A 17,311-nucleotide genomic window follows, 5' to 3' on the forward strand; every position below is an offset into this window, starting at 1 on the left:
GTATATATATGTGTGTATATATATATATGTGTGTATATATATATACACACACATCCTTGGATGTCTAAGAATCTCTCAAACCACATATGCCCAAAACTAAATTTCTGATATTCCTCATAAAATCTCCTCTAACCATATTTTAGCAATATTAGGGAATAGAAACCCCATCCTTCCAATTTCCAGGAGAAACACCTTGCAGTTATCCTTGATTCCAAGCTCTTTCTCTGACACCTTATGTAATCTATGGCATTATGTTTCAAATGATGTATCCAGAGAGCAACCACTTCTCCTTGCTTCCACACTGGTCAGCTATTTTGATCTCTCACCTGCCATTACACTAGTTGCCTAACTTGTGTCTCTGCTTAACCCTTGCTCCACTTGAACTGCCAAAGTGATTCTGTCATACCTAATTTTGATCATGTATGTTACCTCTCTACTAAGGACCTTGTGATAGCTTCCAGTTTTACACAGAATAAAAGTCAAACTCTTTGCAGTAGTCAACATAGCCCTCCCTGATCTTCTCCTACCCTTACACTCTTATCTGACATCACCTTATCTTTCTGTTCCTCTGATAGATCTCCTCCAGCTGTTTCTCTTGCTTACTCTGCCCTTCTCACTGGCATTCTTACTGCTTTTCTTATTCCTGGAACACAGGAGAGGCCTCTGCACTCAGATGCCTTTGCCTAGAACACTTTTGCCCAGATATTCACTTGGCTTAATCTCATCCTTTAAGTGTCTGGTTTGCCACTCTGTTTAATCCTCCACCTTCGTCTGTTTTGTTTACTGATGCATCCCAAGCACCTAAAACACTGCCTGGTACATAAGAGATACTCAGTAAATATTTGTTGAATGTATTGTTCTTAGGTTCTATATTTCTACCACTTTGAGTTGACTTACTTTCACAATTTCTAATCCCATCTTAGTGTATCTGGTTTATGAATTTAACACTGACATCAACTTTATACTTTGTTTTAGGGCCAAGTTCCCTGGGGGGAACCCCACCATTGCCCTCTGTGTCATCAACCATACTATCCTAAGTGCTCTCCAGAAAGAAGGCTGGTTTAGTAAATGGAAGTATTTTTGGTACTATTAACTCCAGAGAAAAACAGTGGGAAGGGTACTAGGTCAACTTTCAGAGCAAAACCATTCACAGACTAGGAAGCATAATTTATGGACATAATAAGCTGGGACAATGACAGGAGGATTATTGAAGATAAAATATCCAATGGTACTTAGTAAAACGCAATAGGGAATACTTTATTTAGGATTAATGCAATAGGTATAGGGAATGCGAGGTTTTGCAATGGGGGAGAGAAATTGGACTCAGCTCCCAATACAGCATGGGCAACTGGGAATTTACAGGAAAAGGGTGGGGTAGAGGTCATTGGACAGACATTATCTAAGAGGAAACATCAAGGGTAAGGAGGATTCTGGCTAAACTGACCCCACAGTATTTTTGCTGAAGACAGGCCAGCATGATCAAACATCACCTGGGGGGTGGTAGAGGGTGAGGAACCTAATCAGACATCAAAGATGATCAGATATTGAGGATGGGGGGTTCTTGCCAGTCAGACTTAGCAGGGTTATTTGCTAAAACTGTATTTGACAAGGAAGTGCACAGATGGGCCTAGGAGAAAATTCAGAAGCCTAACTAAAGTTTGGCCCAGCAAATGATTTTGTAAAGAGCAAAAAGATTATAAGAAACAAAATAGAAAAGTTATCCACTGTAAAAAGAAAAATGTTAAAATGCAAAATTTATATTGTAGACAGGTATAAAAATGCATTTAAAGACATTAAAAACAAGATGGTGAGTGTGTGAGAAAGCCAAGGTAAAGCTCATAGTTGTTATTTATTTCTTCGTATTTTGCTTTGAGATGAAAGTAAGGAAGGGAAAATGGAGGGTGGGAGAGAAGAAAGAGAGGAAGGAAGGAAGGAAAGAAAGAAGGAAGGAAGGAAGGAAAGAAGGAAGGAAGGAAGGGAGGGAGGGAGAGAGGGAGGGAGGGACGGGCGAGCTAATTCAGGGATACTAATTGATGAAGCCTGCTTTTGAGATGTCTCCTGAGCCGAAGTGTCATTTGTAGGTATGGACAGCAAGAATGCAAAGTTAGGCAGAAAGTTAAGACCAAGGATCATGTCAGAAAGTAACAATCTAGCAGGTTTTTTACTGGGTCAGGACCTGAGGAACTAAGAAGGCTGTAAGGCCATGTATACATAGGTCAGTGTATCAGCAAGAGCTCCATTTTCTCTTTTCAGTCCCTATTCAGGGAAGACAGAAGAGGCAGAAATGTGTTTACATTTATTACAGCCAATGGTTTAGTCAATGTCCTGAACAAGCCTGTGTGCTCCTGATTAAGGTAAGGGCAGAGGTGCTGGACCTCTGGGGAATGAATGCAGAAATGAGAAAATATTGAGATGTCAATTGTACAATTACTAAATACTTTTTGACGTGCATGGTTAAGGTTATAGGAAAGAAGGAAATTGAAAGATGTACCTACAGGAAAAGATAAATGAGATTTTCGAGCAAAATGCACATGTTCTAAATAGAAGCTCTATGGATAGTGTTAATGTAAAGTTCTATAAGTAAGTGAAATGGATGTTCAGGTAAGTAATTAAAACAACATAAATATAACTGAAAAATGTTGAAACTTTGTACAATTTACATAAGAATAAAATGAGATATATAGTAGAAATTTAAAAATATTATTACAAACTTTAGTTAAAATGTTCAGATTGAGAAAAAATTTTGAGGGGGTGGATAACTGTGCCCTTCATCAGCAATTTTAGACAATTGTTAATTATAGTAGAGATGATTCCAGTTAGTAAACAGCATTGTGGTGAATCACAGAGTCCCATGAAAAGTAAGCTTTATCTTGATAGAAGAGAGTCATTGAGTTCTGATAACTAAATACATGCAGGGTAATGTGTATAGGAAACATTAAGCTAAGAGTTAAAGAAATTTTGGCCGGGCACAGTGGCTCACGCCTGTAATACCAGCACTTTGGGAGGCCAAGGCAGATACATCACTTGAGGTTAGGAGTTCAAGACCCGCTTGGCCAGTATGGTGAAACCCTGTCTCTATTAAAAATACAAAAAATAGCTGGACGTGGTGGCACATGCCTGTAATCTCAGCTGCTACTTGGGAGGCTGAGGTGGGAGAATTGCTTGAACCTGGGAGGCGGAGGTTGCAGTGAGCTGAGATTGTGCCACTGCACTCCAGCTTGGGTGACAGAGCAAGACTCCATTAAAAAAAACAAAAGGGAGGGAGGGAGGAAGGAAGGAAGGAAGGAAGGAAGGAAGGGAGAGAGGGAGGAAAGAAAAGAAAAGAAAGAAAAAAGAAAAGAGAAGAAAGAAACTTTTTTCTCCCAAGCTCTCAGTGGAATAGATTCTCTATATGGTGCTGCTCCCCTCCCTTCCTGCTGGAACCCAACGTGTGACAGAACAATGCTCTGTGGTCAGAAAACAACTGTCCTAAAAAGCAGCACACCAGTTTGGTTCTAACTTTCTCACAGCTACCTGAACATTGTCTATTAATTTGTTAAAAGAACAGATTATTATGTCATTACTATGTGACCTTGGGTGTAAAAGAACAGATTATTATGTCATTACTATGTGACCTTGGGTGTAATACCAACTTTTGTGTCACTTTTCCTCATCTGTTAAATTGTTAAGTGGGATAATAGTTGTTGACCTTATCTATCCATTCCTTCCTTCCTCCCTTCCTTTCTCCCTTCTTTCCTTCCTAGAATCAAATTAGATAATATACATGAGAGCACTTTAAAACTTAAAAATTTGGTATGTAACCACAGGCGTAGTTACAGTATCTAAGGGAGTGTAGGTTTGCTGCTATTGCGTGCATATTATATGCCAAGCCCAGTGCTATGTCTTTATAATACATTGTCCTTCCCAGATTTACATAAGGTGGTTGTCATACACCTGCTACAGACAAGAAACCTGGAATTCATGGGAGTAAAGGGACTTCTTTGAGGTCAAAAGACAAATAGAAGACTTTAGGATTTGAACCTAGGTCTGCCTAATTATTTTCTGTGGTTTTAAGAGGAGCAGTTATGAAGCAAAGCAAAATGATCTATGTATGTGGTTGTTTTCCTGTTGTGTTCTGAGAAAGAGTAATGATGACTCTTCTGTTTCCTTTAAAAAAAGACAAAAAGGGTCTGACTAGCTGCCTCTATGGTTTAGAACCAGGAGATAATTTTGAGAACATTATTCCTTTTCCCTTATTATATTTGTATTATTACAATATCTCATCACTAGAACCTGAAGTTTTAATAAGGCTCGTAAAGTAGGTGTTGAGGAGGGAGTGCCTCTATGGGAAATTTCAGAAAATCCGTAGTTAAAAAAAAAAAAAAGATAATTTAAACAGGCCCTCTTCCAAATAAGAACTTCTATGGTTAACATCTTTTCTTTTTCTTTTTTTTTTTTTTAATGGAGGAGGGATTTATTGCAAAATTTTAGAAATGTTATTCTCGTTACTAAATAGCTATGGGTTTCCTTCTCAGAAGAAAGCCAGAAGATTCAGCTTGTAGTGTCAATTAGTTTCAGAAACAAGTGACCAATTACTTTTATAATCATTTTCAAAAGGAACAAGTAGCAATGAGGACACAGCTGATAATAGCTAAATATTTCGGTTTCATTGTCCTGTCAAGGTGACTAGGGAAGGACTGCATTCTTCCTGACAAATATCTGCTTTACAGGTTTAAGTTCCTTTGGGATCTTTGTTGCCAGAGTGTAAAAGGCCTGGGATAGTTGTTTTATTTGATACTAATTCAGCCCGGCAAGCCATAACCAGGAGTGTCACATTTAAATGCCTGGACACACTGCTCATCTTTTCTCTGTGATTGGTCTCAGATTATAGTACTGTGTCAAGGTTCATTTGATCCGAAGCATTTCAGCATCAGCTTTTACTTCTCCCTGGCTTCAATGAAAGAAATTTCTATGATGTAAAGATTGAGGATTTCTTAGCCATTAATAATTTTATTTATATTACTCTTCAGTTTCTTCTGGTGGATCCAGCGATAATTTTTCTTCTTAGTGGTGAAACTGCTAATTGCTAGTTGAGGATAAGATGGAGAGTTTTTATTTTTAATGTAAGTTTCTTGGGTTTTAAGGTATTTCTTGACAGTTTAAGTATTTTTTTGTATGGAAGCCCAACTACTACACTGAAAAAAAAAATAAAAATAAAAAACGAATCCATGTATCCTTTGTATAAATTTTAAAAATCAATTAAAGTGCTTCCTAGTAAACATGGGAATGACCAATCATCTTTTTCATTCCAAAAGTGACTTTTCTCTACCAATGGAAATCTGATTGTAAGTTAAAAAATATTTGACAGCATTTTTATTTAGAATACAATTTGCAAATTTAGCCTATACTAAGTGCATAAGCTCTCCATACATTTCATTTAAATTTGCAGGAGTATTCCTTTTTACTAATTCTCCTTTATCATTTTCAGTTTGGTTGATAATATGAAGATGTTTATAGGAAATTTGACTATAAGCCAAATCTCTTGGAAATAATTATTGTCATCCATAAAGAATTAAAAGGTTGAAATGTGAAGAAGACTGCAATAAAGACATAGAAGGCTTTCATGTAGGATAAAGGACAGAATTAAATTAAATATGGCATTGAGGAGAAGTTAAGCCACTGTGTTTTACTTCAAATATTTTTACTTAATCGGATTTCAGTTATTCATTGTCCTTCAAGATTAGGTTTTCTGTGGATAACCTGCAGCTGCTTATTTGCCAAACTAAGCTGGAGCTACTGTTTGTTCACACCTGAGTTTGTTAATGGTTGCTGTAGATGGTATTTGGTGTTGGTTTTGTTATCTTTGATCCTTCTTTGATAAATGTACAGGAGTTAGAGTTTGAGAGTTAACAATTTTGGTGGGTTGAGATAATTTTTTTTTTAAAGAGAAAGTTTTGACAAGCATAAAAGTTTCAAATTAATATTTTTTAGGATCATCTCAAGTGTCAAAATGTGCAACAATCAGCTTTGTTGTCCTAAAAAAAGAAATCTGCAAAGCGTGTGGTTAATTAGGTACCTTTTATATTTTGCTTCAGTTTATTTTCAACTCTAAGTTAAAAAGATATCCCATCAGCGACTGGTTTTATAAGAAAAAAGATACTATTTTAATCTTCAAAAAACAACAGCTTGCGGGGGTCAATCTTTTAAAGTATATGCTTCACTGGTTGCAATTATTAATCAGTTTCCTTCAGGAAATATATGAAATTAAATATTAAAGTACAGATCTAAACAAAGCTGCAGTCTCAGGGCGTCTGAGGGCATGATTTCCTTATTAGCTTGAAATAGCTGACCTTCCTCAATCCAGATGTAGAGTCCACATGAATATGAAATCCCTCATTTTATCTGTATACTTCATCATTTGGGCTTTATCTACCTTTTGACACTTTATTTCTTTTAATAGACACTATTTCTTAGACGTTAACTTTCCATAATGGCATTGTTAACTGCTAACCAGTTTTGTTTATTAAAAAGAAACTTTCACAGTACGCTCAGTTTGTTCATTCACTCAGACAACAATATTTATTTACCATCTGTTACGTACCAGGCAGTACCTAGTTACTTGGAATCAATGAACAAAAGAAGAACGCTTTCCTCATAAAGCTTGCATTTTTGTGGCAGATAAAAGATAATCATGAACATATATCATACATATATCACATTACATACTATGTTAAAAGGTAAGTGCTGTTACAAAAATGAAAAAGCAAATGTAGATGTGAGTCATAGGGGCCAGAGTATGTATGGTGGATGGGGAAGAGACTTGCAATTAAAATAAAACAACACAAAAGGATGGTCTCTGTTTGCCTTCCTATGAATATGACATGTGGATAAAGATGTGAAGAAGGTGAGGAACTTGGCAGTGGGGATTCCTGAAAGAAGATCATTCCAGGCAGAGGACTGAGCTAGAGCAATGGCCCTAAAGTAAATGCATTTCCTGGAGTGTTTAAGGACAAACTGAGCAAGGAGAACAGCTCCCTGGAGTATAAAGTAAGCAGAGAAGGAATAGCAAGGAGGAGATCAGAAAGAGGCAGGAGAGGCGTGGCCAGATGCAGATCCTGGAGGGCACAATTGGCTGATGTTCTTACACTGAGATAAATGGGAAGCTACTGCAAAGTTTTGGGCATAAGTGATGTCATCTGACTTATTTGCAATCAGGATGCATTTTGAATGTAGAGTCAACAGAATTTTCTAATGGATTAGAATTGAATTCAAACAGACATAAAAGTACATGTGTTACCTATAGAAGCCATGGACACCTTGGCAAATAACATTCATAGCAAATAATAATAGTGATATTAATGGTAAATAATGACATCCATATTATTGCCATTGCCAGATACTCTCTATTTTACATGAGAGAGTAAACACTCAAAACATCCTGTAAAGGATTAATTATTATTATTCCCATTTTACAAAAGAAGCTGCAAAGTACAGAAAAATCAGTTCCTTGTCCAAGATAACAGCAGAAAAGGGACAGAGTTGGATTTAAATCTTGGCATTAGAGAATATGTGCTCATCATCTGTACTATTCATAGTTTGAAACAAAGATTATACCACAGCCCCAAACAGGGAAAGGTAACAAATACCTCTTATTTAGAATCAATTTTCTTTTGCTTCTTTACAAGGAAAAAATAACAGAGCTGGTAAGTGTTGACAGTGCTGAAGGCGAGTGACTTTATTACTCCAGATAGGTTAGCTTATGCTGTGGGAACAACCAGTCTGTAAACAGAGGTTTATTTCTCCCTAGTTGCAGCTCTGCTTCCTACTGCCTTCATTTTGGACCTCAGGCCACTGAAGCAGTCCTTGTCTTGGGACATGTCTCTATCATAATTGATGGGAGAGAGAACATGCCACACTGTACACTTCCTCTTTAATCTTCTATCTGGTAGACAGAATGTGCCTCTGCCCACCTTTCATTGGCCAAAGCAAGTCATGTGACCATCCCTGAGTTCAGCAGAGCCTTGCTATATACATGTCCCACAGACAGGCCCCACAGAGAGGAAAATGAAATAATTTCTGAGTAGATTCTGATCTACCACAAGGGCGCTGCCTTATTTTTAATCATGCTTACATACTTTGCAGCTGCTAATCTGCTGACATTTTCCGAAGGTGGCAAGGACTATAAATAAAGAAAAGATAAAACACAGTTAATGTATTTCTTGGACTGGGAGAATTCTTAGACTATCTAAACCAGTGCCTAGGCAGAGAACCCTCGTGAAGAAATTTGATTGATACGTTTCCTGATTGAGGCTATGGAGTTGAGTGGGAGGGAGGCTTCTGTGGATTTTTCTCAACAAGTTGATTTTAAGAATCCATAAGACCCTTTCTTCACATTCACTCAACGTTCACTCACTGATTTACCCAGAGCAACTTCCGGTTCTGCAGGTTCCATTCGTGGTAGATATTTTATACAGGTGTACTTTGTCTTTTATACTTTATTTTTACTGCATTTTTTTATATTTAGAGACATAAATACTTACTATTCTACTACAACTCCTACAGTATTCAGTAGAGTAACATGCCATATAGGTTTGTAGCCTAGGAGCAATAGGCTATACCATACAGCGTAGGTATCTAGTAGGCTATAACCTCTACGCTTGTGTATGTACAGTACACTCCAGGAATGTTCACACAATGACAAAATTATATAACAATACATTTCTCAGAACATATCCCTGGTGTTAAGCAACATATAACTATATATACCACCTTTTCTTTATCTCTTCATGTGATGAGGACACTTAGGTTGATTCCGTATCCTTGCCATTTTCAATAATGCTGCAGCAAACATAGGAGTGCAGGTATCTCTTAGACATACTGATTTTATTCCTTTCGGATATCTACCCAGTAGTGGGATTGCTGAATCTCTGGCATTGTTTTAGATATAAGGTGTAAGATCTGTGACAGAAATTTTCTTGAGATTTAGGATAATTTGATGATACTCTTATAAGTGTAATTTACTGTCTTTCTTCGAGTACTGTTTTGCTAGAGATTCTCCAGTGTGCAAGGCATTCACTCTAATTTCTCTTTAAACTCCATTCCTCGACACTGCTCCACTTCTCTTATAGATCTAGAAGTGGTATAAATCAAATTGATCTGCAAATGGAAAAAATGCAGAATTCTCTCATAAACAGTTGGTTTCAAAATTTAATATTACAGCTGTTCACTGGGCAATGAGCAAAGTTTGGTTTTTAAAATCTGAATTCATTTTATTTACTCTTTGCAAATAATTTACTTCAATACATTTAAAAACTAAAGTTTTGTTTTGTTTTTGATTTTAAAGATAAAAACATTCTCGTAGTTTTCAGACCTAGAAAAACAAACTTCGTATTGTATTGTAATGATTTTCAGTTTTTTACAAAGAACTACCTGTTTTATTAAATTGTAGACCCTTCATGTAACAAATCTCCTTTCTTTTCCTTTATCTGAAATGATAACTCTAGAACTTTCGCACAAATAATCAAAACTGTGAATAGAAATTCGTCTTTCTGTTTAACGATGAACTTCTTTCTTACCTGATAGGTTTCTTTTTCCAAAGAGGAACAGGACTGCTAAATTTAGTACTGTCAAATACTCCAGGATCAAAGCTCTCTGCTAAGTCCTCAAAATGGAATAGCTGCCACCAGCCTTTCAACTACAAGTCTTTATGAATCTGGACTTTTTGGACTGAAGGTAGTCTGTGAATTGAATTTCCTTTATAAAGTTTTACTTCGGATTTGTGCCCTTAGCTTCATTTCCCCTCAGGGATCCTTTAACTTCACGAGAATATTCTCTGGAAAATGATCCCTTTCAGTGACTTGTGCCTGAGTCCTCTCAGAATATTCCTATTCATTGCCAATGCTCCAAGACTTCCTAGTGTAATTCATTATTAAATTCAGGATATAACATTTAATTTTTATAGGGATTATTTATATCCTGACATTTCCTCATCTTGTTGTTGCTTTCCTCTGATCTAAAGCTAGATTTTTGAATATAGTATTGATTTACTTCATTTTTCTTCCATAAATAAGGTAGTAGAATACAATAGTCTTCTCTCTTTGGTAGCTAGAGAACAGAGCCTGCCCCTAGGCCCTGCTCCTATTTCTTACTGGTATAAACTGGCACAATGCAATCCAGCATAGCCAGTGTACATTCATCATATCACATTGGAAAGCAGGAAACTATGTTATAAGAAGTGATTCATATGCAAATCTGAAAAGCTCTTTACCTACTCCTTAGAAATGACTTAGATTTAAATTGCTCCTCATTTATGAGAATAATAATGAACTTAATTGTTCTTCTGGAATATCTGTGCTGTTGTAAGGAGGAACCTTCCATACTTTTAGGACGCATCCAAGAGCTATTTCCACACTGGGAAGAAAGCGATCGTCGTATAAACACTTAAATCCTTAGATATCTAATACCTTTATAATTTGAATGTATAGACCCATGGATAGAACTGCCAGTAGACATAGACAAAATTAATATGTTCATATGTTAATGAAACTTGTTTGGCTTTTTCTTTAAAAATGTATTTTGTGTATGGAGGAGAGTATTAAATTTGAGTATTAAATTTGAGAAAATTTGCTGACAGATTTTTCCTACTCACTATTGAAGAATTAAGGCAGTACCATTCAAATTACACAGCTTTGAAGTTTATCTGTTTCCATTATGAATTTTTTAAAAAGATTTGAAATTACATGAAAATCAAATATAGATAGTAATTATATATTCTATCGCATTTTGGGGCTATTTAATAAACCCAGAAATATAAGCAATTAAAATAGTTGATCCTACTGCTAGCTTATGTTTTAAAAAGTTGCTTTCATAATTACCTTATTTTTTGAAAGTGCAGATTGAAAGTAATTCAAAAGGTGGCCTACAATTCCCTTTTCCAGTAGGTTTTTATCTTATTTTGTCTGTGTTGAAAAGAAACGTATCTATTTTTAACTTGGAGTTACATTATTATATTTTGATTAAATGTAATTTTTCGTACTTATTCACATGATTTTCATACTATTTTTAACTCTTAAAAAAATTCTAGTGCTTATGACAATTTTTACCTCATAGTAGATATTCAAGTCCGAAAGTTATGGATTTGAAACCACTCAGTTAAATATTTTGTATTTTAAAGAAATATTTTACAATTCTTAGTCGGCTTACTCTTTTTATACAATCCAGTTTGGTGCCTCCCACTCCCCCAACCCTCGCAAAAGTGGATTTGAACTAGGGTTAATTACGTTTTCTATGATAATTTTAAGATATTTCTTAGTTGAATTACTTCAAGTACCTCCATAGAGGTATCTCTCTCAGCCTTGCTGTACATGGGTTTCATCTTTGAAGTTGCCAACCAGGTAAGCTTCTTAATATATACTTTGATCTTAATTAAGAGACTTGCTTTAACGATTTCCCATTGATTTTCAGATAAAATTTAGATTGTTTAATGGGCAACTCAAGTCCTTCTTCATGTGGCTTTGCCTTTCCTTCCAGCCTCATAGCCTGTAGGGCGTATTCTAAATTACTAAAGCACTTTTCTTGTCACAAACACACTTTGCCCTTTGGCATTTCTGGATCATTGCGTTTCTTCTGCCTGAGTGTGCATCTTTCCCTTCACCCATGCTACTAGATTTTAGTAATCTTTTAAGGTGTATATCTGATATTTTTTTCTGATGAGCTTTGCCAATTGTCGTGTATTTAGGCCAAACCACTAGCTCTTTTCAGTGTTTACACTGTCGCTGGCCCTTCCTGGAAAAGGAGCTAGTCAAATCTCTGCTTTACAGTCTTCTCTCCATGATAACTTGGGCTTCTTTAAGAGAGATGTCTCTTGCCTCATGCCCAGCTCTTGGAATAATACCAGGAACATATTAGGTACACAATACATGGTTTTGTTTTTGCTATTTATTGATTTATTTTGTTGTTGTCATTTGATAAATAATCCACAACCAGTAAATTAAAATCCCTGAAGTATCTTAGACTATGGAATTTATGATTTGTGTAGATATTGCTTGTTTCTAGCAGAACAAACATTTTTGCAGGAATAAGTGAAATAGCTACCTTTTCCCCCACAAAATACTATTAAAAATATCAGCGTATTAAAAAGTTATTCACCAAGGACTTCTATCCATGCCACTTCTAATCAAGATACACTTGGAAATTTAGACTCCTTTCAGTCTCCTCTATGTAAATACCAGGTGGCATAATGCTTATTACATACCATACAGAATCTTTTCAGATCAAAGAATCATTGTTCGGTTCTATTTCTTGTCAGTTTAAATGTACCATAACAGTGGAAGTATGCCTTTTCAATATGCTGCATGAATTTATATCAAGGCTTGATAAGTGAACTGTCAGAAATCCTAAATTCATCAGAGAGGGCATTATTTTTATATAGATAAAAAGATATAGTTCTTCATTCTATTACACGAATTGTCATCATAATATTATAGTGAAAGCTAATGAACCATTCTCTGGCATTTGAAAAGCCAGTTAACATGGTGTTTTCCTGACGAAGCTCAAGTTTATAAATGAATTAAATCTATTTGCGTGGGCGTTGTAATGATTATGATATTATTCCTCAATGTTATAAAATAACTACTTTCTGCCCCCAGTTAAGACCCGCATGACCTACAAAAGGAAACAAGTCATATTCATTTAATCAAAATAAGATATGTAGGGCTTTAGCGGGAAAATAATCCTATAAGGAAAATTAGTTGCCATAGCAAACATTTCTTATTGATATCTGAGTTGTATATTGGGCTTAAAACAGAATTTGCTGTCATTCAGTGCTAACCAAGCATAGACAGAGCCACACCCTTGATAAAGTTCTAGGATAAGTAAATTCATGTTCAATATCCTTTGCTTATCTCCTAGTCAAGAAACTGTTAAAGAACAGTATCAAAAATAATTCCCAGTGACTTTTTATCTGTATTTTATCTCTTTTTTTTTGAAATTCCCTTGAATTTTAGATGAATTCTGGTTGTCATAAGAAGGGCTCTGTTGGATGGAGGAAAGGCATGGTTATACTATGAGCTAAGAACAATTGTCAGTCCTTGCAAGCATCTTCTGCCAACTTTTAAAGAACTAATTTCGGATTTTCTTTGACTTCTTAGATGAATAAATTATTTAAAAACGTCAAATATGTTCACTTACTGGTACTTGCTATCTGCCTATTGTTACAGTTTTTAAAATATTTTTACTTATATTTTTATATAAAATAAAATATAAATACATAGGCACAAAATAGAAAGACTAAATAATCTATAAAGTGAAAGCAAATATATATGATATGTATTTATATATCATTATAAAATATAAAAATACATTTGCATTCTATTAGTATCCCTAGTCCTAAACTTACCCTCTTTGAAATATTGAACTGAATGGTGATATTTAGTTTTAGCCAAAGCTCATTGATCCATTTGATTCAATTCAATAGCTAATTCTACCTTTCAAGAATCGTGAAAAACTTTAAGCTCAATCCATTTTATCTCAACTGAATGCTAAAATGACAGCATTAAAAAATCACCTATCCTGAGTTTTTCAAATTTCTGTATGTTAATTGTGTTCTTTAAAGCATTCACACAACTCACTAAATATTTTATATTTGCTCAGCTGTTCTGATATTGTATTGGAAGAATCTATAGCCCAGGTTTTTTCTCTAACCTGGAGAGATGTATATCTTCAGTTCACACAATTTCCCTTAATGTTTCACCTGAAGTTGAGGTTAGAATGTTTTCAAATTGCAATTTGATGTTTTGTTTAGCATTAGATACAGTGTTGAAGAAAGTGCTGAAATTGAAATCTGAAAAATTGGGTTCAAATTCTGACTCAGCTATGTATCAGCTGTGTGATTTTAGATAGATCACATATCTTGTATAAAAGTTAATTTTGTCCTTCTAAAGCTGAAAGTAATAATGCTGACTTAACTCCTTCTGAGGACTTTTTAGAAGGATCAGAGAAATATAGGATATAGATTTATTTTTAAATGCAAGTTATGATATAGAGCTGAAGTATTTATCTTAGAATATTACAGTTTGTTCCTTCATTTACTGTGTGAAAAATACATACAGAGAAGGCAAACTACTAGAAGTGTAGTGGGCTCAAGTTTCGACAGCCAGAAAGAGTTTGTGGTGAGATTGTTAAAAGTTTGATTCCCTCACCTCTTGAACAGATTTCTAAAATATTCTATTTAATCACTGAGTAGTATGTTGTTAGATGCTTTCCTAGATAGGACAGAATTTTTAAGTTTACTGATTTTGTAAATAATTGTCCTTTCTCATTTCCCTCACCCCAAGGAAAAAAAAAAAGAGTATATAGTGTTAAGGTAACAGTTTAAGGAGTCAGACAGACATACATTCATATTCAAGCCTGACATTTAGATTCTTGAACTCTCAGCTTATTTTTATTTGTAAGAATGGGAGTCAGTGTATTATTTTATATTATCATTTTAAATGGCAAATATTCCAGGAACTTGCTGCGTTCTTTCACATTTCCACAGGTTGACACATGCTCTCCCTTCCTGGAATGCTCTTTCCCAATCTGTCCACCCGGAAAGCCTCTGTGTATCCCTTCAGCTTAATCTCAGAAGTTACACTGTCCTCAGCAATGCCTTCTATGACGCATCAGCCAGCTTATATGTCCCTTTTTGTATGCTCATGTCACATATGTAATGTGACCCCCCACTAAAGCTATTAGATTATTGGTTCATAACTTTTTATTTGATTGTTCTTGTCCAGTTAGACTGTATACTGTTAGAGGAGAGAGAATGATGCATAGGAGGTAGTATATGAATAATGAATGAATGAACACAGGAAACACTTAAGCCTATAACATTTAAGGCAAACAAATGTTTCTCTCTTTTCTGTATGTATATATGTGTGTATTTGTGTGTGTGTGTAATTTTAAATATTAGAATTTATATTTTAAAAGTAATTATATATGCAGTGTTTTAAAATTCATCTTCTGATTGTCACATGCCGTGATTAATATTTTGAGGGCTGAAAAGATGACTTATACTAGCGGCAGAATGATGAAAAACCAAGTATGATATTGCTTTCTTTTAGGAAGTGCAGATTTTGATAGGAACATTTGAAATGTAAATTTTACACCAAGAATCACAAAGTTCATAGATTTTCCATGATTAAACTCACCCAAACTAAGGTGGAAGTTTTTTTCCATGAAATATTTGGTGGGAGTTAGGAATAAGCTGCAGAATTTCTTTAGTGGCCGCTGTATTTTCCCCAGTGACACCTACTGCATGGGATTTTAAGTGAATTAGTAACTAAATACAGTGAAAAGCCTTCTGTTAAGTGCATAAGATATTTGAGATAATCGGTATTATTACTACAACAAAACTACGTGTAAAGCAGGTTCACAAAAATGTGACTCTTTACTGGATTGCCTTGTCATATAAATCTTTAGGGATGATTTCTGCTTTCAACATAACTTTAAAATTCATTAAGCAATAATTCAAAAATGACAACATCTCAAAAATCTGGCAAGAATAATTTACCTTCTTGTTAAGACTCTTACCTTTTGAAAAAATATAGAATCTCATATACTGGAACTATTCTAAGGACTGAGAGGGTGATAAAATCTTAGTTGTAATACCTTCTAAGTGGCAAATGGCTCATGTCTTCTACTTTAATCTATGCTGGAAATTTATATGCATGTTTCAGAGAAGAACTCATTTGTAACTGAAAATACAATAAAACTGAAATAAGTGGCCAGAAAATTTTAATAGTTATTTAAAGGCAGACAGATCTCTACTCATGCAAAATTTTTATATGAAATGCTTAATGTACGTTTTCTTCAAAGTTAACTCTTTCTTACAAATGGAATAAAATGATTCTAACATACATCATAGCCCAAGAAAGTAAAACAGTGTATTTTCTATGTACCATGGAATTTCCAAACTTGATATTATAGTTAAGATGAGTTTGAAAATCCCAATGATAATATTTTGGTTATTGGCATACCAGCATAGAAGAAGTCTTTCATCCATATGTAATAACGTATGTCAGGGAAATAGTAATGATTAATGAATAATTCTTGCCAGTATTTGGTTGAGGGAATCGTGGTACAGATAAATTAGATAGTATGTCGTGTTTAAGGTCACAACTGGCCTTCAGTTTAAATTCTGTAACCCTAGCTTCTCTATTAGCGGACTATACTTACTTGAAAAACATATTAAATATAGTTTATTTCAATAAAATAAAATATACTCAAACATCTCTGGGTGACTGACAGAGAAACTTCAAATTTGCCTTTCTTTAAGTCATTCTTAAAACGTGTCATCCTCAACTTATTTATGTCTGTGGCCCATTACTCTTTTTAAGAGATTTGATTCTTATTCTTCCTTGTTGAGTATAATGAAACTAGAGTTTACAAAGATCTTGAGTTAGGCTACATAATGTTCTGCCTAATGTGACTGGGGCAAATATGTCTGATGTCTGGGCAGGGGCAGGGAAATACTTCTGCCCTGTTTTTCAGCCTCTCTCTGCCTGCTGTGGCCAACTGAAAGATTCCTGTCTAGATAGTGGAGCCACAAAGTCAAGGCACCTCGGATTACTGAGACACACTATTTAAAATAGCTGCCCTGGAGTTTTGTAGATACAGAATTTACTTTATGTCAATGAAAGATATTTTATTAATACTTATTATGATACTCCTATGATATGACACTAGGCCTTGGAGTTTGTTACTACAGTATAACCTACTCTATCCTGCCTTGTAGATATTTTCATATGATGTATCAAATAAATTGCAATCAATAAATATATCCAATACATGAAAATATGAATTTATAAGGAAATAAAGTTATAGCAAGTATCATAAATCTAGTTCAATATTAGATAACTTTCAGAAACAGCTACTGCACAAAGAAAAGAACACTGATACCCATACATATTTTATATAGGAATATTAAAAAACCTTGCCGGAATTACTTTACTAACATAATCATTAATAATACTAGAAATAGAACCAAGGTGGACTGCATTTCTGTGACTCTCTATGTGCTGTAGAATGTCATTGTCTTTGTCCATTTATTTATGCCTTTCCTGTTTCCATTTATAAAGCACTGTATTTGTTCTGAAGCAAGTAGGGTCCTAGGTCAGAGAGTGTGTAGATGATGAATTGGAACCTGACAACTGGGGACCTGAAGTGGCTTCTGATACAGCACAAATTCCAAAGTAGTATAACTCTGGAAGTAAGAAAAATAAAAGACAATACAAAACAATTGAAAGAGTCACATAATAGCTTTTTAAACCTAACTCATCATTAGATAGATAAC

The 17,311-nt window shown here is 34.9% G+C and overlaps 1 protein-coding gene and 1 long non-coding RNA gene across 3 annotated transcripts in view; both read left to right on the top strand.

The window, feature by feature from the left end:
- KCND2 (potassium voltage-gated channel subfamily D member 2) overlaps nt 1-17,311 on the top strand; it is a 484,939-nt gene that overhangs the window by 90,004 nt on the left and 377,624 nt on the right. The gene's annotated exons all lie outside the window — the stretch shown is intronic.
- LOC134737040 (uncharacterized) overlaps nt 1-17,311 on the top strand; it is an 86,042-nt gene continuing 68,731 nt past the window's right edge. The window contains exon 1 of the long non-coding RNA XR_010121591.1: nt 1-17,311. This exon is cut by the window's right edge and continues 15,254 nt beyond it. This is a non-coding gene — a long non-coding RNA (uncharacterized lncRNA).

Source organism: Symphalangus syndactylus, chromosome 6 (genome assembly GCF_028878055.3).
Source record: "Symphalangus syndactylus isolate Jambi chromosome 6, NHGRI_mSymSyn1-v2.1_pri, whole genome shotgun sequence".
Taxonomy (NCBI): domain Eukaryota; kingdom Metazoa; phylum Chordata; class Mammalia; order Primates; family Hylobatidae; genus Symphalangus; species Symphalangus syndactylus.